General features: G+C 40.6%; 1 protein-coding gene across 1 annotated transcript in view; it reads left to right on the top strand.

Annotated features, from left to right (window-relative positions):
- Positions 1-272: 272 nt before the first annotated feature.
- Positions 273-22,231, top strand: part of WIPF3 (WAS/WASL interacting protein family member 3) — a 110,623-nt gene continuing 88,664 nt past the window's right edge. Inside the window, exon 1 of the mRNA XM_023188369.1 lies at positions 273-397. The gene's annotated coding sequence lies outside the window, so the exon portion shown is untranslated. The remainder of the gene's footprint in view (positions 398-22,231) is intronic.

The following is a 22,231-nucleotide window of genomic DNA, read 5'->3' as shown; positions in this document are numbered from 1 at the left end:
CTGGGGAATTCCAGCCTTAGGCCTCAGTCTCTCCGCAGCTGAGACTTGGAACTCTGTACCCGGGGGGCGCGCCCGCCGACTTGGGACCAGCCTCCAGGGTCCCAGAGCGACCCCGCCCGCCCGGGCCGTGTCCCTATCGCGGGGCGGCGGCGGCTCCCAGGCAGGAGACTGCGAGCAGGTGGGGGCGGCGGCCCCGCCTCCGCGTCCCGGCAGCACCAGAGCTGGTGGCCGGGGAGCGAGCCGGGCGCACCGGCCGCAGCACGGAGCGCAGCTCGGCCGTAGCGGCGCCGCTTGGAGCACTGGCGCTGCGGGACGGAGCCCGGAGCTAGAGGCGGCGGCGGCGAAGACGTCGGCCGGAGCTCCAGTCCAGTCCAGCCCCCGGCTCCGCCACCTGCAGGTAGCGGCTTCTCGCGCGGGTGCGGGTAGGTGCCCGAGGGTGGAAGGAACGGGCAGTGTAGAGGCGGCCGCCCTGGTCGGTCCTGGAGCAGAGTGGTCCGGCCCGGGACAGAGATCATGCGCGCGTGGGAGGGCCGGGGAACCCCCGCCGGGCTGCAGCCCCGGGCCCGGGAGGTCGTCGATGTACCCCGCGGCGCTCACGCCCCCTACCCGCACCCTGTCACGCCGCCCCAGCCGGGCTGGGCCGGAACGACACCGCGGGGTGGGGAGCGAGGTCACCGCGGGGTTGCTTGGTGACTTCTCCGGACTGGACTCTCCGGTGAGCAGCGCCTGGCACCGAGGCCGCCTCGGCCTGGTCCTTCGCGAAGCTCTGTCTTCTCCGCTTCACCCCCAGAACAAAAGGCTGGGGTCTGGCTGGGGAGGGGGCTGTCGCGGGAAGGGTTGGGGCGGAGTAAAAGAGACCTAGGAAATTGCAGAGCCGGAGGTGGCTTGGAGGATACAGAAGGAGCCCCCTAGTGAGGAAGCCAACTCCAGAGATGTGAAGTGACTTGTCCAAGGTCACACAGCTCATGGGGACAGAGCGCAGGTCTCTGGGCGCCCCTCCCAGTGCTCATCTCCAAGCCCCTGACTTGGGGTCAGTAGTCAGATTGTGCTCCAGCAGTGTACATTTGGCCACAAATGGGTTTAGGGTCCTTTGGAGGCTTGGGGGATGGGTAGGTAGGCGGCAGAGCCGATTTCCCCCAGTCCCTGACACGCACTCTCTGAAGGTGGCGGGCAGGGCGGGCACCCGGCTGCCCGGGACCTGGAGGAGCGCGGCCCGGGCCCCTTGGGCAGGCAGGCACCAGCTCTCAGGAACAGCGCCTTTGTATGGTGGCGTGCTAGTCGCGTGGGTGTGCCCGTGGCGGGCGCAGAGGCGGCGTGGGGACTGTGTGCGCGGTCTAGAAAGAAGTTCTGCAGGGAAAGGCCAGGAGAGTGATTACAGGCGCGCTGGGACAGTCTGGCCAATCCCTGACACTCAGGGTACATTGTAACTGGCTGCATTGGGGAGGAAAGTTACTCTGTAGCAGGAAGTTAGGCTGTCTCTTCGCCTCTGCGCCTGGGGTCCTTGGCTGTAAACGAGGGCCTTGTTTGGCATGACCTGTGTGATTTAGAAGGTTTGTGCCCCTCCGCCTCCTCCTTTCCAGAATCTTTAGTCACTTTAGAGGGAGGACTGGGAGTGCATTTCTTGTGGCCAGCATTAATAGTTATCACTGGGACTCATGCCTCCCTTTAATTTTTTTTAACTTTATCATTACGGAAGAGGTCAGAGGAGAGGTTGTTTTTGGGCCTTGCAAGAAGATAAACTCCAGGTCAATACCTGGACAGGACATGAAGGAGGTTTCTGGGACGCTAGAAATGCTTCTCACCTTGACCTAAGGAGTGGTCACACAGGCGTACACATACAAAAATTACTGAAGTTATACCCTTGAGACTTGTGCACTTATGAAAATTCTACCTCAATGAAAAAGTAAATAAAAATGTGATGCTAAAGTCCACTCATTGGGGTAGCACACAGATTGCTGCAGTTTTCCAGCTAATGCGTTTCAAAGATACATTTAAAAACCACAAAAACCAAATCAGAAAAGAAGTGGCGGGCAGGGGCAAAAGAAAGTTAAGAGGTAACCGGAAATGAAACATACACTGCAGATGTCTTTATGTGCCTCACCTCCTGTGATTCACAGCAGTTCTTTAATAGAGATATTGTTATTGTGCCTTTTTTACAGATGAGAAAATAAAAGGTCACAGAGGTTAAATTACTTACTCAGGGTAAGAGCCTGGGCACACAGACTTCAAATTCTAGACAGGCAACCTTCAACAGGCAATTTGTGGCCACCTGAATTGGGGCAGAGCGGTCAGGGTGACAGATACTTGTAGGCTGGCTTCCTGCTATTGCCCCCTTTTTGTTCCTTTTAGGAGTCTCTGTTTTCATGTAATTGTGAGTGTGACATTGTGTCACAGATTGCAGTTAGCCGGCAGCAGAAGGAATGGAGGAAGTGTGTGTGTGTGTCTAAGAACATACAGTTATAAGAACAGGGGAAAACCAGCTGGTCTAGCCTGGCAACGCTCTTTTTAGGAGACTTATTGTTCAGAAACCATATAGTACAGGTTGCGAGTTTGCAGTCACTCCAACAGATACACAAAGAATAAAGAATATAACATAGGAAAGATCTGAGAAAACAAAATGTGATTAACAGTAGAAGGAAACAGAATTTTCACCAGGGAGGCACAGTCAACTTTTTTACATTCTAGAATTTATAAATATGTTTATTAATGTTGAAGTTTTTTAAAAAAGAAACCTACACAAATAACTCAGCAAAAGGAAGGAAATGTGCTTTCTAGCACATGTGTTATAAATATTTAATATACATGAACTTTGGTGCAGAAATATTTGAAACATTAGGGTACAGTAGCCTCAAATCTACGGAGAAATCCTGAGAATTTTGTCCTAATGTGTAGTCTTCTAGTGATTTTATATTTCTGCCTAATATTCAGAACTAAAGAGGTAGAAACGTGTGTGTTTTACCACCAGTTTCAAGTTGCAGAGTTGAATGTTTGTTTTAGGAAGTTTTGGTGTAAAGAACGTGGGTTAAGGGGAGCAATTTAGAAATATCTCTGGGCAAGTCCCCTCAGCCCAGTGCCATTGAGCATGTTTCTGCATCACAAAGTTATCTTTAGGCAAGTTTGCCTTGTCACAGTGGTGCTTCTGCCATCTGCCTGCTGGAATATTTAGAAAAGAATCATAATGTTTGACTGACTTTGCCGACAGCATGACAAAACAAACTTCGAGGGGGAACTATTAAATATGAGTTAGGGTTGGTGAGAAAGTGATTAATTGCTTTTTATTTAGCCACTGTGCAAAACCGAAGAGACATGCCTTTCCCCAGCCAACGCTGGGCAGGGGCATCACACATGTTTTCTCACTGGCTTCAGCCAGTAGTGCACTTGAAACTCCCGTTTTGCAATTCTAGCTGCGTCTCTCCTTAGACCTGTTCAAGAGGGAACCCGACCATTATGCAGCAGGGGAATTGTGTAGTGAACTGTGGTGTTCAAGTGCCAGGGAGATAAACTGAAGCAGAGTAAACGTGACAAAAATGCCCAGCGGGCATTATGTGGGCCAGGCACTGTGGAGGAAGATTTTCAAGTGCATCTTGAAGGAATGTTCATCCTCCGTGGGTGGTGTTTTCCAGCTAACACCGCATCTAGGATGGTGGCATCCAGGAGAGAGTGCCAGGCCTGCCCATGGACTGTGAGAGTCAGCTCTTGGTTAGCTAGGAGGAGGCAGTAGCCAGTCTCAGCGCTTGAGTTTCTGAGGACGTACGTCTGTGGGAGTGCACGTGTATGTATGAGCAAGGTGCCCAGGTTGCCATCCACTGCTCCTGAAGAGCTAATGGCTAGCTAGCCCTGCCCGGGGCTAGGCTAAAAGCTTTATATGTAGGACATCACTACAATAGCCCTATAGGGAGCTGATTCTTCATGCTTCTTTATGAAAGGGGAGACAGAGGCCGAAGGCTGACTTACTCTCAGAATGATCATGTCACACCCTGCTCTGGTCTTTTATCAGCCCACTCATAACCCTAAGGTGTCCCTGACCTACCTGACTCTCTCTTACTGCACCTGAGCTCCTGGAAGACAGGAACTGTGTTCATCTCCATTCCCAGCACAGCACCTGCCCCAAGCCTGGCAAGTGATAGGTACTCTCTAAAGGTTGTTGGATGAATGAAAGGACTGTGTAAGTGGAGGAATGAGTAATTGTATGAGTGAGTGAATGAATGATTAAATATCTGGAAGTATGTTCCAAGATCAAAAGCCAGTTATTTGTTGTGTTTTATCTGTTGTTTTAACTTTCACTGTCTCATTCCCTTTTGTTAATATGGCTTATCAGGCATAACTGTATGAATGAGATTTACAATAGGTATCTCCTTTAGGGCTCAGCCTATAAAATCAGAAAGCCTCTGCTTCTTTAAGAAATTATTTATTCTTTTGTATAACTTACGTAAGTCAGAATCCCTAGGCTATTTTGTATGAATCTTACATGCATCATTTATTTGCTGTATGATCTTAGACAAATTATCATTATTATTATTATTATTATTATTATTATTATTATTATTATTATTATTTGAGACGGAGTCTTGCTCTGTTGCCCAGGCTGGAGTGCAGTGGCCAGATCTCAGCTCACTGCAAGCTCCTCCTCTCGGGTTCACGCCATTCTCCTGCCTCAGCCTCCGGAGTAGCTGGGACTATAGGCGCCCGCCACCTCGCCTGGCTAGTTTTTTGTATTTTTTTAGTAGAGACGGGGTTTCACCGTGTTAGTCAGGATGGTCTCGATCTCCTGACCTCGTGATCCGCCTGTCTCGGCCTCCCAAAGTGCTGGGATTACAGGCTTGAGCCACTGCGCCCAGCCAGACAAATTATTTAACCTCTCTGTGGTTTGGTTTTCTCATCTACAAAATGAGGATAATAATAGTATTTATCTCATGTTTAAGGCTAATAAGATAGATTTATTCCATTTTTTTGTTTTGCTTTGTTTTGTTTTTGTTTTGTTTTGTTTGTTTTTGACAGGGTCTTTCTCTGTTGCCCAAGCTGGAGTGCAGTGGTTTGATCACAGCTCACTACTGCCTGCAACTCCTAGGCTCAAGTGATCCTCCCACCTCAGACTCCTGAGGAATTGGAACTATAGGCAAGTGCCACTATGCCTGGCTAATTTTTTTTTTTTATTATTTTTTGTAGAGACAGGATCTCACTATACTGCCCAGGCTGGTCTCAAACTCCTTGATTTAAGCAGTCCTCCCTCCTCAGCCTCCCAAAGTGCTAGGATTACAGGTATGATCTGCCTTGCCCAGTCGTAAGATAGATTTGGTACTTAGGACAGTTCTTCATTCATAGCAATGTTCAATTAGCCATTATTATTTTTATTATGATGATGATCTGATGCTTTTAAAAATTGTTTGCCTTAAATGTTCCATGTTCCATAAAGTGTTCAAGGAGTTTACAAAAATAGATAGTAAACAACATAAAATTAATAGATAATGAAACTGAGGTAAAGGGAACACATGGGTTAGAAAGTGAGATAAAATCAGAGGTAATTTACAGAACCAGAATAGATCATAAGTTGTGGATAGTTTCCAGAAATGGGAGTAAAAATTTGCCAGAGCTTCCCAGCAGCCAAAACAAAAAAGAAAACATAAATAGTTACCTGATCCACAGTGACCATGAGATAAAAACAGATCAGTTACACAGCTTTTCCTGGTCCTGAAACCTGGGATAACTTTTCCTGGCAGGTCTTTAATGCACTCACTGTTGCCATAGAGACCTAAGTCTTCAACATCATCCCTGCCATAAAGACAATGGAAGTGTTGTGGTAGAAGGCAAAAGTAAGTGTTTCCTAGAACTTTATTGACTGCAGTTCCGGAGACATAATCCCACACAGCTCAGTAAAAGCTCTTTGCAGGGCCAAAACACTGTGGTTCAGGGACATTCTGTATTCTTAGCTATGCTTACTGAGTGCGTGAAAGAGCCAGAGTCTTCCTTCCAAAGATTGTAATACTTGTGAGAGTCAGGTAGTGAACAATCTCATCTTTAAGAACTTCAGCTCTGGCTGAAGCCATTTAAATGAGCCAGATCAGTTTACCTCATCCAGGAAAAGTCCAAAGAGTGTCATTGTACACATGTACTCATTAACAGATGATTATGTATTCATGAATTTTCTTAATCCTGGCAGTCCATAATTTCTCTTTAGCTGCAAAATTTTATCACCTATTTGGAAAAAGAAAAATCCAGTCCTAGAAAGCATAAATATTTTATTTTTTAAACATTTTTTATTATTGAAATAATCGTGCTCATGTCTTTTTAGCTCCCCCACTCCCATATATATATCCAGATGTGAATTGTATCAGCTGCCAAAGTAAACAACGCCAAACCAGTGCATGCATCCGAATCTGGCTTAAACAGATTTGTTTGTTTGTCTTGTGGAATTAGACTCCTAAGAAAGGCAGTCTGGGGCCTGTGCAGGAGCGCTCTGAGACCCGTGTCCATCCATCTTCCTGCTTCACCACACTTAGCCTATAGGACTTCATCCTAAATCTGGTTGCCTCATGATGATGATATGGCTGCGGTATCTCTAGGCTTCCATCTGCAGTAGGCAAGAAGACAAGGGAAGGTGCAAATAGATAAAAGAATTAACATCCTTCTATTAGTGAGGTTTTACCTTGTTATTCAGCAAGTGATGCACTCCCTAGGACTTCCACCTACATCTCATTGGCCAGAACAGTGTCACAGGGTTGTTCTAAATATATTAGAGTCTGAGAAATCAAATATTTTTAGCTGGGTAAATTGCAACCCCATCACTCAAACTAGGGATTCTGCTGTGAGGAAGAAGAGGGAATGGTTATTGAGTAGGCAGCTAGCAGTATCAGCCATCTGACTGACTTCCATTGTTAGCCATGTCTCTGATTTAATTAGAAATTACAGAAGGCGACTCAGTAATTTTAAATGTTGTACTTTTCTAGATCTTCATGGAATTAGTGTTAGAGAATGAAATGCACCCAACTGCCTGTGTAAAGATTCTTAAATCGCTATTGCCAGCCTTGCTTCTTCTCTCAATTTCAGATCTAAATTTCCATTTGCCAAGTACCTCAAACTCAAAATGTTTTGAATTAAAATCTATTATCTCTGCTCATTGATCACCACTTCCCACTCTCTCCTCTGTCTCCTTGTTTAACACTACATTGTCTTGACCACCAAGGAGCCAAAGGGTCACCCCAGGCTCTCTCTTCTTCCCCATCCCAGACATACAATCTGATTTCCTTCTTGGCTTTATCCCATTGCCATTACTCTGATTTAAGTAAATACCCATCCTTACTCTTGTGGGTCCCCAAATTGATATACCTGTTTGCTCTTTCCTCTCACTACAATTCAGTTTCCACATATAGCCCCCACGGTGCTGTTTTTAGAACACAAACGTCTAACAACATCTTTCCTGTCTTTAAAAACCTACAAAATAAGGTCCAAAAGCCCAGCTCTTGACAACCTGGCCTTGTGAGCTTCCTGCCACAACCCCCAAGCCACAGCGCCCATGCACTCACACAGGGCAGGACTCTGCTCATACCCTCCTCTGCTTCAGCCATGGAAGGCCTGGCTCAGACTTTCTGGCACTTTTTACTTATCCATAACTTATGACACAATTAAGTAAATTTTCATGTATGCTTCCAAACTATTTTGTATTTCTATTCATGTTTTTTGCCCTGGATTCTTTTATCCTGATATTAATAATGCTACAACAGTTTTTTTTTCTTAAAAATCAGTTTTATTGAGCTATAATTCACCTACCATAAGATTGCATTTTAAAATACACAATTTCAATGGCTTTTAGAATTTCCACAGTTGTGCAACCATCGCCATTATTTAATTCCAGACATTTTCATCACCCCAAGAAGAAACCTGTTAACAGTAGCTTCTCATCTCCCTCCCCTCAATCCTTGACAACCACTGATCTATTTTTTATTTCTATAGACATTTCCTATAAACGGAATCTTATAATATGTGGCAAAAATTCTCTTTTTGGTAAGAGAATTTTTTTTTTTTCTGTAAGACGGAATTTCGCTCTGTCACCAGGGCTGGAGTCCAATGGTGCTATCCCAGCTCACTGCAGCCTCGACCACGCAGGCACAGGTGATCCTCCTGCCTTAGCCTCCCAGGTACCTGGGACTACGGGCACGTGCCATGGCACCCAGCTAATTTTTGTATTTTTAGTAGAGATGGGGTTTTGCCATGTTTGCCAGGCTGGTTTTGAACTCCTAGGCAAGCGATCCGTCTGCCTCCACCTCCCAAAATGAATTTAATAATCTGTTCACAGTTATTATGATTACTCATATATTGGAACTTAATATGTGTTTTCTTGTATACCCTGTGCTTTGTTATTACTTCTTTTTTTTTTCCCCCTTCCTTTTCTGCCTTCTCCTACAAAAGTGCCTGGCACATAGTAACCCTCAGTAAGTGTTACAAGCTATCATTTGTGGGCAGGAACCATGTAGCTATGGATTTATTTATTCATCAAACATTTATTGATTACCTGCTACTCATGTTTATAGTTTCGCTGCTTGGCTAGCTTAGTGCCTAACAGGTAGAAGAAGCTCGGTAGGGTATTTGCTGCCTTGCATGGACTGTGCAGAGACTGATGTGCTTGTCGAGGGCTGGAGAGTCATGGAAAGCACACAGGCTTGGGACTAAATTCACTTGGGTTTGCTCTGATTTTGTCACATCGTAGCTATTTGATCTTGGGTGATTACTTTATGTCTTTGAATCTTCATTTCCTCATCTGTGAAATGGGGATGATAACATCTGTTGTGAAGAGTTGTTTTGGGGGATGAGAGATAGTTGTGTAACTGACAATCAGAATTGCTAGTGTAGGGAATATGCTCAGTACATGTGATCTATTGTTTTTCTTGGTGAACTGTTTAACAGAGCACCCTCCCAACCATGTACATCAGTATTGAAGCACCAACTATGACTGCCCAGGGAATTAAGTTGTAGTCAAAAATGAAACTGGCCCCTTTCCTGTGTGGCTGATATAAGTTATTACCACCCTATTAGAAGAAGAGACATTTTCCCCTCACATGGTAGAACCAAGGAAAAGAATCAGAAGTGTACTTTCTTCTTCCTTTTAACAACAGGAGTCCATTTTAAGTCTCTGGTGTCCCTTAAAGCTTCCGTTTATTCTAACACTCGTTTAAACGTTTAAACATTTCAATGAAACATTTGTGTTTCAGTCATGCTTCTCTCCAGTGATTCAGAGAAAAAATAAAGTAGCTTCAGAAATAGGTAAGACAACTACCTAGAAAAAGAGAAGCTTAGTGAGCTTGAAGACAGGCTATTTGGAAATACACAGTCAGAGGAGACAAAAAAAAAAAAAAAAAAAAAAACCCAGTAAGACAAGACAAGCAAGCAACCATTTTTTCCTGAGTTTCAAATTCACTTTTCCCACATTTTAAAAGCTTTTGCTCCACTCTTTGTTGCTGTTTTTCTGGTTTTCACCCAGATGTGTGTGTGTCTTGAGGTTAGAAATTTGACTGCAGATATAGAAGGAAGGCTAGAGTGGCCTGGGTTTATGCCTCTTGTCCTTCCTGGCATGCATGCATGCTCAGTGAGTTTTAAGGGATGGTGTTTGGTCTGCACTCATTTTGACAGTATCTGTATGAACTACATATGTCTAAAAAAGACAGGCCAAGATACCTGTCCATAGGATCTAGGGGTGCAGTATTTTGTGGCTGGGGGATTAGAGTCCCCACGTGTTATTTCAGACATGTGCACCTTCTCGCCAGCATGCTTGTGTTCTCACAGGTAATGAATGACAAGGGTCAGTTACAGCTGGAACCAACTTACAAATGATCCATGCCTAATAGAGCATCATGTCTTAAAACCATTCCTTGTTGTGCATTAACCATGTGATAACAGAAGAATTAAACCATAGGGGTTATGACTGGTTTGGGGAGAATTATCTTATTCTGTTCTTGCCTATTTTCCTAGTGCACCTGGTCAGTCGCCTCTAACTTGTAGATGGCTGTAGTGGTGATTTCAGCTGTCCCAGGAAGTCTGTGTGCAGGGCCAGCACAGCAAATCCCACCCTCAGTGCTGAGTCCTACTCTCGATGGCTCCAGCAGCTGCTCATTTGGACCAAATCGTCAAGATCATTTTAATCTTTTTCTTTCTTTCTTTGTATGTGTCTTTTAGGTGTAAAGAGATCTCCTAATTCGAGTCCTACTCTTGATGGCTCCAGCAGCTGCTCATTTGGACCAAATCGTCAAGATCATTTTAATCTTTTTCTTTCTTTCTTTATATGTGTCTTTTAGGTGTAAAGAGATCTCCTAATTCAGATAGTTCGAAATACTTTTTAAAATACTTCTTCACAGTTGTCCCAAATAAAATATTTCTCTGAGGTGGTAATCCTGAACTTTTGCTTATTAATTTTTTGAATAAGTAATAATGCACATGATACTTCAACAAGTGTAGAAAGGATATTCACTGTAAAATATTTCCTCTACTCTATCCTCAGACCACCTAGTTATGCATTCTTCCAGAGAAAAGGCATACTCATTCTTTTATCATCATCATCATCATCATCATCATCATTTTTTTAGAAACAGAGTCTCTCTCTGTTGCCCATCATCGTCATCATCATCATCATCATCATCATCATCATCATTTTTTTAGAGACAGAGTCTCTCTCTGTTGCCCAGCTGGAGTGCAGCGGCCTGCCTGATCATGGCTCAGTGCAGCCTCCAACTCCTGAACTCAAGCCTCAGCCTCCTGAGTAGCTGAGACTACAGGTACACCAGCTCACATTTTGTTTTTTTTCTTTTTAGCAGAGATAGGGACCTGCTTTGTTGCCCAGGCTGGTCTTGAATGTTAGGCCTCAAGTAATCCTCCTGCCCCCGCTTTCCAAAGTGCTGAGATTACAGGCATGAGCTACCATGCCCAGCTGCAAATTCATTCTATATACATTTTCTGCTGCCTGCTTTTTTTCACATAACACAACCTGGAGATCATTCCAGGTTCGTACAGATAGTGTTGCCATATTCTTTGCGACAGCTACCTAGTATGTCAGTATAATGTATGAACCATAATTTAATAATTAGTTCTCAGTTGACAGGTATATATACTATTTCCAGCCTTTTCCTATTAAAACAAATGCTGCAATTTTTGTCACTGTACAAATTATTTCTCACACATGAGAAAGATCAGTAAGATAAATTCCTAGAATTGAAATGTGAATTTTTAAATGTTGCTACATTTGCCCATTACCCTTCACAGAAATTGTACGAATTTATATTCCTACCAATAATTGTCAGATTCCCTGCACTGTCTCCAACAGATACGTATCAAACTTTTGATCTTTGCCTGTTTGACAGGTGAAAATGGTATCTGATTGTGGTTTTGATTTGCGTTTTCTCATGAGGAATAAGGTTGAGGGTCTTTGAATGTGTTTAATTGCCATTTATGTTTCCTTATCTGTGAACTGTTTAGGCCCATTTGTGTATTTTCTATCAGGTTATTGATTTTTATTGTAGGAACACCTTATAGAGAAGATAAAACAGCCGTTTTACTGTAATTTTTATTTTACTGCAATTTCCCCCAGTTTATAATATGACTTATTTTAATATAATTTCCCTCCAATTTGTAGTATGACTTTGGGCTTTATTTAATGTGGGTTTATGTATATAGATATGTATTTATTGCTTTGCAGAAACCTTTTCTTCTATACATTTTAGAAAGGTCTTTCTGACCTGTAGATTTTAAAAATTCTGTCATATGTTTAGTATGATTATAATTTCCTTTTATAGAAGTTGAAAATTTGATTCCTTGGAATTTAATATGAGGCATGAGATCCTTACATTGTTACCTAACTTTATTGTTTTCCTGATTACTACCCAATTGACTCAATACTTTTTGTTGAATAACTCATCTTTTCCCCACTGATATCCAATGTCTTTCTTTTATTAAAATAATAACCAAAATTTCCAAAAATACCTAGATCAATTTCCAGGCTCTCAGGTCTATTACCATTACTGATTCTCCATATAGCAATACCAAATGGTTTTAATGAATGTGGCTGTATCATTTGTTTATTATCCAGTGATTTTATTTTTCCATGTAAACTTTGAAGTCACCTTGAGTACTTATAAAAAGAAAACAAGTTAGTATTTTCATTATGATCACCTTAAATTTATACATTAATATAGAGAAAATCAACTTTTGTATGATATTTAGTCTTCCTACCCAAGACTAAAATGTGTTTTTCCACGTCTTCACTGTTTCTCAGTAATGTTTTGAAGTTTTATTTCATGTCTGTGCATATTTTGTTAAGTTTACACGTAGGTATACTTTTTTAAAGTTGCTATTGTGAACACAATTATTTCCTCACAATACTTTCTGGCAGTTATTGTTTAAACACAGGGATACTTTTTGGAGTTTATTGGTTTTGAAGAGCTACCTTTTTAAATTATCTTATTAATTAAAATAATTTTCCAGCCAGGCACAGTGGCTCAAGCCTGTAATCCCAGCACTTTGGGAGGCTGAGGCGGGTGGATCACCTGAGGTCAGGAGTTTAAGACCAGCCTGGCCAACATGGTGAAACCCCATCTCTACTAAAAATACAAAATTTAGCTGGGTGTGGTGGTGTGCGCCTATAGTCCCAGTTACTTGGGAGCCTGAAGTAGGAGAATCGCTTGAACCTGGGAGGTGGAGTTTGCAGTGAGCTGAGATCACACCACTGCACTCCAACCTGGGAGACAGAGCAAGACTCAGTCTCAAAAAAATAAAAAATAATTAAAATAATTTTTCTATAGAGTCTCTTAGGTTTTCCATGTATATTCCCATATTACTTGGGGGGAAACATGATAATTGAGCCTCCTTCTTCTCAACTATTATACAATTTAGTTCTTTCTTTTATCTAATTGAATTGACTACTAGCTCTAGGATAATGATAACTAGTAGTGACAATAGTGGACATTCTTGTCTTGTTCCTGACTTTAATTGGAATTTGTTTGGTCTTTCTCCATTGCCATAATGTATTTTAAGTTATGTTATAGATATTTAGGGGCAGCTATGGAGATGATTGTACGATTTTCTTGTTTCATGCCCCTACTATAGTGAGTCATATCAGTAGATTTTCTAACATTAAAACGTCTTTGCATTTAAACCCTACTTGGTTGGCATGTATTATTTTTAGTGTGTTGCCGAATTCTGTTTATTTATGCTTATTATTTTGTTCCTCCATATTCATAAATGAGATTGGTCAGTAGTTTTCTTTTTTATTTGTTCTATTCTTTCTCAGGTTTGGATCTGACTGCTACGTGGTAATTAACTGCTTCTTAGAGATTGGGCAGAATTCAGTCATCTATCTTTCACACTTCTTGGTGGTGGATCTTTGACAACTTTCACTACTTCTTCTGTTTAGATGTTCTCTCTTGTCTTGGTCACTTGATTAGCTTGTATTTTCATATTCAACTCTTCATAATAGTTGTCTATTTCAATCCAAGTTTTCAGATTTCTTTACGTAGATTTCAGCAAAATCTTTTAGTGTCTTCTCTATCATTATTTTCCCTGTCTCTTGTTTTATTTTGTGTATCTGTGCTTTCTCTTTCTCCCTCCCCTCATTTGGTTAAGGTAAGATGATTACTTATTTTATTGTTTTTTGTTTTTTGGAGACTAAGCTTTTAGATATATTCATTTAAACATTTATCTTTTTTTCTAATTCCTAAATATCTGGTTTTAAAAATTCACAAATAAATGTGAATTCCTTCCCTTCTACTTCCTTTAGATTTATATTATTGTTATTCATGCTTCTTGAGAGTTTTTATTCTTTGTTTTATAAATAGAGTTACTTACAGATATGACTTTTGCTCTGAATTTTTCATTAGCTGCATTCCATAGGTTCTGATATGCAATGTTTTCATTATCCTTATTTTCTCAGTACACATTAAGTTTGGTTTTCATATCTTTTTGTTCCAAGAGCTGTTAAATAAAGTTTAAAAGTTTCTAGTTAATAGAGTTTTAAAGTTTTCTTTGTATTTTTGTCATTTGATAGGATTGTGAACAGAAAATATTGTCTGTTCTGTTTCTATGTTTTAGAATTTTTGAGATTTTCTTTGCACTATTTACAGCTAATATGTAGTCCCTTCCATGGCTAGTTTAGGGACACTTTAATATGTGTCTTCTATATTTAGAATGTATAGTCACATATTTCCACCTACCTTGCAATTATTTTATTTATATATTTTAAAACCTTACTTTTTTGTAAATATGTATGGACAGGGAGATATGTCCACTAAATATGATATGGACAGAGAGATAACCCATGAAAGTCTTGATCCGAACATAGTTTTGCCTGCTTTTCCTTGAATAATATCCTGTTGCTTTGCTTTATTAATTTTGTTACTGCTATTTGGAACATAGATATTCATGGCTGCTAACTAAAACTTTGTATATTATTCCCTTTGCCATTATAAAGAATCTTTCTTTGCCTTGTTTAATGGTTTTTATGCTGATTTTAATTTTCTGTGTTTGAAATTAGGTGTATATGTTTTATACAGTATATAGTTGAATTTGGTCCAGTTTGAGGGCTTTTTCTTTTAATATGTGAGCTCTACCTATTTATGTATATTGATATGACAGATATGTTTGTTATCATTTTTGTTATGTATTCTGTTTTCTATTTTTTATGGCTTAATTTGCTTTTTTACATGTCACTTAATGATCTATTTTTTTCCTTACTCTGTGCCCGTGTAATTCATTTGGGAGATGTGTCCTATCTTTAGTTCTTCTAGCAGTTCCATTTATAATGATAATAATTCTCTGTTGTTGTTTCTTTTAATTTAGAGAGTACCCACTGGTTCCCCAACAGAAGTCATACTTAATATCCACTTCTTCCCACCTCTCCTCTATCCCTTTCCAAACCTCCTTTTCACCATTCAATTCTAGTTGATGTAATCACTTTTTTTTTTTTAGTTTCTCCAAAACTAAACCTTTTAATATACTTGACTTATACTCCTGTGAAAAATATACACGATTTATTCTCTTTAAAGATATTTTGATTTATTAACTTTAAAGGTATTAGGCTTCAGTATAATAGCTAAGGAATCAACATGCATATATCTCCACTTTTTCTTCCTTTTTACCTGATAACTTTTGCAAGTTACATTTTTCCATTTTTCCTTGATTAATAGTAGTTCCATTCCTCTCCGATAGCATATTTCCATAGCTGTTTCAGTCTTGATTCAGCTGTTAATTCAATACTCACTGCCATTTCTTTGTCCCACTTTCTCTCCTCAGCTCTTGATTGGCTGACATTTTTCCTGTAGTGGTAACTTCAATACAAATTCAAGAAACACACATTTTGCATGTTTAAAAACATTTGCCACTTGCCTTCTTACTACAATGACAGTTTGGCTGGATATAAACTTTTACATCACACATTGTTTCTCTGGGATATGATGGCATGGCTAATATATCTCCAAAACTATGTGATTTTCCTTTGGATATCATAGACCCTTTGTTTTATTTATTAATAAATTGATTTATTTGTTTTTGAGACAGGATCTCGCTCTGTCACCCAGGTTGGAGTGCTATGGTTTGATCACGGCTCACTGCAGCCTTCACCTTCTGGCCTCAAGCAATCTTCCCATCTCAACCTCCCAAGTATCTGGGCCAAGACACATGCCACCATGCCCACTAATTTTTAAATTTTTCTGTAGAGACAGGGTCTCCCTATGTTTCCCAGGCTCATGAACTCCTGGTGCAAGTGATTCTCTCACCTCGGCCTCCCAAAGTATGGGGATTACAGGCATGAGCCACTGTGCCTTGCCTTGTACCTTTAAATGTATAGAATTAAATCTTCCTTTTGAAAAGCTTTCTTAAATTATATGCTTGGTAGTATGTGTTCGAATATTTATTCTCTTCCATTTGTTTATGTCTTTTACTCAGGAAAACCAGTTATCTTTTTCATTTGTCTTCCATATCTAGCAATTTCTCTCTAATCCTTTTAAATTCTTTGTCCATTTACATTTCATTCTGCTCATTTTCTCAATCCTCCATGGTACTCAGTGTGTTTTCAACAATACCTGTTTTCTTTGGGCTTCTTCTAGTGTGTTCTTCATTTTTCTCTTTTACTTCTGCCATGATATTTTTCATCCTCTATTTTGCTAGATATTCTCAGAGTCCTTATCTCTTTTCTTTGAGTCCTTGTTTCAAAGGGTTAATTATTTCATTCAATTCTTTGAGTTAATAATTATATTTCCTGTCACAGCATTCATCTGCTTTACAGCAGTATTTTTTCTAGTAAATGTTCTTCACTTATCATCATTCTTTTCCTATTCCTTTCCCTACTTTTTTCTTAGTTTATTTTTTTTGTGTAGATCTTATACTGATTCTCTTTTACATTATTCATCTTAAAATGAGATGAACTCTTCTTGGACCAACTATTTTCAGATTTACTTGAGGAAATGACCATGGCAAGTTCTAGACCAACAAGAATTCTTTTTGGCTTAGGGAGGAACTCCTTATGACAGAGAGAGAGAGAAGTATGTGTGTTCTAAGACTCATTGAAATGCACATTTATATCTGTGCCTGCAAATAATTTTGGACCCTCCATTCCCTAGTCAATAGAGGTGGGTAGCTTTAAGGTTGCCCAAGACTCACTGTCTTCTTGGCCTACCTCATTCCTAGAATGCTCCTACAGAAATAACTTTGCCTTTGCCATCTTCCCTGCTCCCTGATGGGTCTAGGGTCTAAGATCAGTCCTGCTGCCATCCTACACACCCTTTTCCGTTATTCTAAACAAGAGTTGATGGGTTTTCTTCTCCAAGGAGCTAATGCTTCCCACTTTGGAGAGCAGTGCTCTGCAGGCTTTGTCTGAGGCTTAGAGCCACAAATGTATCCTCTACAGCATATCCACACCCTGTATTAGACCATCCTGGGCAATGAACCATCCTGTCTCATTCATTAAAGTGCAGAGTTACGGAGATATAGTTTTACCAAAGAAAATTTTCTTTTTCTTTATTATCTTGAGATGATTTCCAAGAAAGGGAAGAAACAGATATTTTTACCATCTTAAAACTGGAAGACCTTCTTGAACTTTATTTTGAAAAGTGGGTTTTTAAATCTAGAAATCTAAAAGCAAGCTGCCTCCTCTCTGCTGCCCTTTAGTAAGACCACTTCCATTTCCAAGAAGCCACCATATGCTTACTTTAAAAAATTACATTTGGAAGAACTTTGTTTTTTGGAGAGGATCATATGCAATTTTTAATTTCTTTAATATTTGTCTCAAAGCAGTACTCCTTTGCTCCTCATATTTATACAACTTAGGAAAGAATAAATAGTCTACCTTTTGCTTGATGAAGAAATAGATGGGAATTAAAGCCAGAACTAGAGACCAGTTTTCCAGCTATTGAATGATTTGTCTTTGATTGCATTGCTTTCCATCATGCCAGCAAAGGCTTTTCTAGTGAGCACTGTAAGCTTTGAGAACCAAACATTCATTTTTTTTTTTTTTTTTTTCCGATTGAGTCTCACTCTGTCACCCAGGCTGGAGTGCGGTGGCACGATTTCGGCTCACTGCAATCTCTGTCTCCTGGGAGAACCCAACATTCAGAATATATGTTATTCCCACGCCGATAATGAGGTCTGCCATTGGACAGAAACTTTGACACTTCTCTTCCCTTTTTTAGTTTGTAATATTTTTCTTTAATAATCATTAAGATGATATCTCATTTCTAGATTCACATAGAACTTTCTTAATGTTCTACTAACAAGATTTGTCTCCATCTTTTGTGGGAGCCTGATTCCTGCCAATTATATGCCATTGCCTTGATAAAAAAAATCTCAGTACCAACTGATATGGTTTGGATTTTTGTATCCCTGTCCAAATCTCATGTCGAATTGTAATCCCCAATGTTGGAGGTGGGGCCTGGTGGGAGGTGATTGGATCGTGGGCGGTTTCTCATGAATGGTTTAGCGCCATCCCTTCATCATTGCTCTCATGATAGTGAGTTCTCATAAGATCTGGTTGTTTAAAAGTGTGTGGCACCCCCACCCCAGTCCTGCTTCTGCCATGTAAGACAGTGCTCCCACTTTGCCTTCTGCCATGAGTAAATGTTCCCTGAGGCCTCCCCAGGAGCAGATGCCTTTTTGCTTCCTGTATAGCCTACAGAACTGTGAGCCAATTAAACCTCTTTTCTTTATAAATTCCTCAGTTTCAGGTGTTTCTTTATAGCAACGTGAGAACAGACTAATACACCAAGGCAATGGTATTTGGCATTCGGCATTACTTTTTGGCCTTGGCAATACCAATATCCCAAAGACATAGTCCCTATCTTTGAACCTTTGAGGAGCCCATGGTCCAGTGAAAGGGGACACAGAGACATATAAAAGAAAAATAGGGCCGGGCATAGTGGCCCATGCCTGTGATCCCAGCTCTTCTGGAGGCTGAGGCATGAGAATTGCTTGGCCCTGGTGGGGCAGAGCTTGCAGTGTGCCAAGATCATGCCACTGCACTCCAGCTTGGGTGACAGAGCTAAACTCCGTCTCAAACAAAGCAAAACAAAAATGAAAAAGAAGAAGAAAATTGCTAGAGTGCCTAGTACCATAATAGAAGTGTGACCAAAGTGCAAAGTGCTATAGGGGCAGTTAGCCCTCCCAAAGGGAGAAGAAAGTCAATGCAGAGAAGCTGGCACCTGAACACAGTTTTGCAGGTTAGTAGGTATTTTCCAGATGGTGAAGGCCCTGACCTGCAGCCTGAATACCATGAGCAAAGACTTAGAGATGTATTTTTCTTAAAAAAAAAAAGGATATAAGAAAATGTCAACAGTGTGATGTGGGTAAAATGGAGGAGGCCCAGAACGCAGTGGAGGATGAGATGTGGAGTTTGACTTCATAGTAAGTAGTCTAGAGAGGAGTACATGTTAAACCTGGGAATGATGTCATGGACATTGAGAGGTGACACCTGCCAGTTGATTTGTGAGACTTGGCTGTCAGTGATGTGCTGGCTGCCTCAGGAAGGAATCTGCCTGGTAGCTGAGGTGAGGGAGGCTCCTTGCTGCAGGCTGTCTGAGGTTTTAGCCTAACTTCAAACTGGATGAGGGAGCCAGGGCATCAGAATCTGCTTGTCCTGGAGCAGTAGGAATAAGGTTAAAGTACTTAAACTAATCTAAAGTCACACCCAAAACCTGGAAAGAAAGGATTTGTTTCTTCTTGCACGCCATACCACCTCCCATCTGCACATTATTTCCTCAATGATTTTTGGAATAATAGCATTTTTGGAGTACGTACAATGTGAAAAGTTACCACCTTAGCCTTAAGAAAGTAAAAAACACCATTAGTATAAAATCTAGCATCATAACATAAATTAAAGAGGTGCTCATTCATTTTATAAGATGGCTTTTTATTTTATGATACTAATTGTAAGTTTCTGTTGAACAATAAACTCCCTTTAGCTAATGCATACTGGGCTTAATACCTAGATGATGGATTGATCAGTGCAGCAAACCACTATGGCATGTGTTTTCCTGTGTAACCTGCGCACCCTGCACATGTACCCCAGAACTTAAAAGTTGAAGGAAAAAAATATTAAGCTCCTTTTTTATGCTTAAGGCTTACCTTGATTTTCCAAAACTTAGAGATACCCTATTTTAGAAGCATAACTGTTATATGAAATGAAGCTTATTTGTGAATGTGTGATTAATATTATGTATTTTTAATAAGCCCAGTTCTTATCTTAATTAATTCAAGGATGAAAGAAAAGAAAGACAGGAAATCAATATTTTCTCCTTTCACCCTTGGAAGCCACACTTTTAACAATTTTTATGGAACTCAGCCCTAATTTAAATGCCCGAGTCAGTGATAAATATTATTAATATCTTCATTTTTCCTTTCACCAAATACTGTTCAAAAATTAGAATGAATTCAATGAATGATCTGGGAACAAATCTGCATTTCAATAAGAGTCCTATAAAAGAAAACCAATTTATGAGCTCTTCTTAGTATGTGCGACATACTAGGTTTCATATTAGATGTGGTTAAAGTATGTTCCATTTTAGAATTCACATAGACAAACCCACATTAATCCTTTCAACACTTCAGCAGATAGTTAACTATAATACCCAGTTAGGGCTGAGCCAATTCAGTTTCTGGAGCCAATGTCTGGGCTGGTGTTCCTCAGGTGTCAGAAGTCCTTCATATGGCCTGTGTGAGAGCGATGGTTTCCCTTTCACTTTGTATGTCATATTCAATTCCAAGTACAGTAGCTATTTGCAGGGACCCAGCCTGCTGAAATTAAATGAATCTACATGAAAATGAGCCTTTTCAGTAGAGGCCACAACTTCTGACTCTATGGGAGACAGAATGCTTTCATCATCCTAGATGTTCTAGAGCAGGGTTCTTCAAACTTTAGCGAGCATAAAACCCCCCTGTAGATAAGATGCTCCCAGAGATTCTGCTTCAGTAGGTCTGTGTGGAGATGGTGCCTTTCTTACAGCCTTCCACATTGGAGAGCTGTTCAGTGTGGCCCCAGATCCACAGTGTTGGCCTTACCCAGAAGCTTGTTAGAAATGCAGAATCCCAGGCCCCAACTCAGACCTACTGAATCAGCTGAATCATAATCTGCATTTTAACAAGATCTCCGGTGACTCACCCTCCACTGGAGTTTGGCAAATACCACCCTAGATCACTGTTCCCCAAAGCCTGGTATAGGTGTTGCTAGGGAAACTGGAGATGAGTTTAGAGAGTATATAAACATTTTTAAATAATGGCTGTGTTTATTCTTATTATTACTTTCTTTTTATTACCTTCCAAGTGTTTATTCTTCCTGAGATCCTGTATTTATTCTTATTATTACCTTCCATTTATTCTTATTATTACTTTCCATTATTACAAACCAAGTGATATTGGTTTTCCATTTATGATAATAAAGTTTATTTTCCAAAATAAACTTATTTAACTGAAAGCATGACTTGATATATAGTAAATGTTGAATAAATATGAGTTTAGGTGGTGTGCAGCTATCACAAAAACCATGAAAGTAGTTTGTATACAAGTGACCTTACTTAGTATGGTGCTTAAGAGCCTGGCCTCTGGAGCCTGACACTCTGGGTTTGAGTACCAACTCCTCCACTACTGACACTGTGTGACCTTGGGCAAGTTTCTTGACCTCTCCTTCCTTCAATTGCCTCCTCTGGAGAATGGAGATAATAATGGTATCTATCTCAATGAGTGTCGTGATGCTTAAAAAAGGGCTAATATATGAGACGCTCTAAGGGCAGTGCCTGATACATAGTGAGGGCTGTGTCAGGGCTAATTTGCTTCACTGTTATCTAGAGCACAAATACATGCTCAGTGATTTTTTTCATCAGATTTCCCCCAATCCTCTTCCTGGCTCCTCTGCTTACTCAGGCCAACCTGCCCCATCTTCCCACAAAAGCTAAATATTTACAGATTTTTTATATCATTGAGAAGAGTGACAGCAGCAACTTCCACTTGGCCAAAAAGAGGACAGTCTTAACTGACAGAAGTGGTAGGTGGGGCATGAGATCTCATAGGTTGGAAGTCCAAGGAGAGAGATGTGGCCAGAGAATTTGCTCATTAAGTGACAAGAAAGTGACAACAGAAAGTGACCATCATAAATTGTTCTCATCATCACCTGGAGAGAAGTTTAAAAAATAAAACTTTTATTATTTTACTTATAGCTTTAGAAACTTTAGTACATTTACGTTGAGAACCCCTTTATTTGTATCTCGTTTACACGTGGGCTTGTGGGCTGCTATTTCCTGGCCGCAAGTTACCTTTAATAGATGAATGATGGACCCTGAGAGGTTGCAGGACCCTACTGAGATCATAATATGAGATATATATTGTGTCATGGGGTTTATTAGCCTTCATTCATTCAGAAGTGAGAAATCTTTATTCTTCTCCCTCTGCCCCATTTTATAGCCAAAGAAACAAGGGATGTGTTTCTTTGAAAGAGGAACAGTGTCAAAACATACAAAGTTAGGATTGCACAGAGTACCTTGTTTGCAGATTCCTAGTCAAATGTGTTATTTTATTATTATTATCGTTTTGAGATGGGGCCTCACTCTGTCACCCAGGCTGGACTCTAGTGGTACAATCACAGCTTACTGCAGCCTTGACTTCCCCAGGCTCAGGTGATCTTCCCATCTCAGCCTCCTGAGTAGCTGGGACTACAGGTGTGCACCACCACACTTGGCTAATTTTTTTGTATTTTTTGTAGAGATGGGGTTTTGCCATGTTG

This window comes from Piliocolobus tephrosceles, chromosome 8 (assembly GCF_002776525.5).
Source record: "Piliocolobus tephrosceles isolate RC106 chromosome 8, ASM277652v3, whole genome shotgun sequence".
Classification (NCBI taxonomy): domain Eukaryota; kingdom Metazoa; phylum Chordata; class Mammalia; order Primates; family Cercopithecidae; genus Piliocolobus; species Piliocolobus tephrosceles.
This window is presented reverse-complemented; position numbering and strand designations above follow the sequence as displayed.